Here is a 1439-nt window from a genome sequence, read left to right as displayed (position 1 = left end):
TCAGCCCTTTTCCTCAGGAAGGGGCCAGGGCGCACGGGTATGGATGCAGAAATTGGCAGAAAAAATAAGCATCCAAGTTGAATTCTGACTTGGCGATTTCTACCTAGCTATAGATAAACTTTGTGTAAGTCAATATCTAAGACACGGTTTATCTTTTCACGGTAAGAAACAAGCTAAATGATCCCCTACCCTCCGCATTCTTCTCTCAAAAAGCTGCCATATCTATTTTATTTTATGGTCTAATAAATGCTTCACATTTCGTATTCCACAATGGGGAAATGGAAAACGATATTAAAAAGTGAACAAAAACAGTACTTCTTGCTTAGAAAATAAGATGTACGAACACTTAAGAATGGGAAAAAACCAGCTACTATGGCAAGAAGACATTTTTTTGCCAAATTTAGAACCCACTTGAAAATCACGGGTTCTAAGTTTAGAACTGAACTAAAAAACTCGAGCTCCCATTGCATTTGGCACTGGTTTAAAAAAAATTCCGAGATGCTAATGACAGGGGGAAAAAATTGATTTTCTTAGTAGTTCTAGAAGCTGGGGATTGTTTTCAAGCAAATTCTTTATTGGCTCAATGGACAGGTCTGCGGTTTAGAAAAGACACATTTTTTTTTTCTAATTAAATTTTCCTGACAAAATAATGATTTACAGTCAAGGGGGAAAACGTTTCACCAAAGGCTTTGGGGAGTTAGGGAATTGCTGCGTGACCTCTGGACACGACCAGATATACCAGGTGGTCCCATGGACTTCATGTCGACACAGTGAATGGTGTCCGAAACAGAAGTAAGGCTGTCCTACCGCTGGTAAACATTACAACCTCTTTGGAAACTGTCACTCTAAGCAAAACAAAACAAAATACTCTTACCGGCATGCTTTTCCTTTTCTAATTTAGATGCCGAGATAGTTATGACGACATCATTAAGAAATGGATCGGAATTGCCGCTGTGGAGATAACTACACACAGTTCCAGACCCAAAAGGACCAGAGTAGTAAGTCAGGAACCAGTAGTGAACAGACAGCGCTCACCATGCATCCAGGGCCTTAACTTGATTCCAGGCATCTGAAAGCTTTCGTGACTAGAGGAAACGTAAAGATATCTTATGCCATCTTCCACACGCCTGACACACAAACACACGCACGCGCGCATGCATATATAGATATAGATATATAGATAACAGCCTAAGAATTCAAAGAAGAACCCCCAGTGTACTTATTTTTCCTTTCTGTTGACTGACATGGAGTCTAAACACATTTTTGAGTGACTTTAGGGAGCGAGATTAGCAACTGGTGGGTTTGACTCCCTTCCTTCAGGAAGGTCGTTAGTTCAGCAGTTCGAAACCTTACAACTTTAATTTCCAGGCACTTTCAAAAACTCTCGTCGATGGACATAAAATTAATTCCTGAGCTGAATGACGTGATTTTTCTTACCA

The sequence above is a fragment of the Pteropus alecto genome, unplaced genomic scaffold (genome assembly GCF_000325575.1).
Source record: "Pteropus alecto unplaced genomic scaffold, ASM32557v1 scaffold80, whole genome shotgun sequence".
Lineage (NCBI taxonomy): Eukaryota > Metazoa > Chordata > Mammalia > Chiroptera > Pteropodidae > Pteropus > Pteropus alecto.
Note: the sequence above shows the minus strand (reverse complement) of the source record.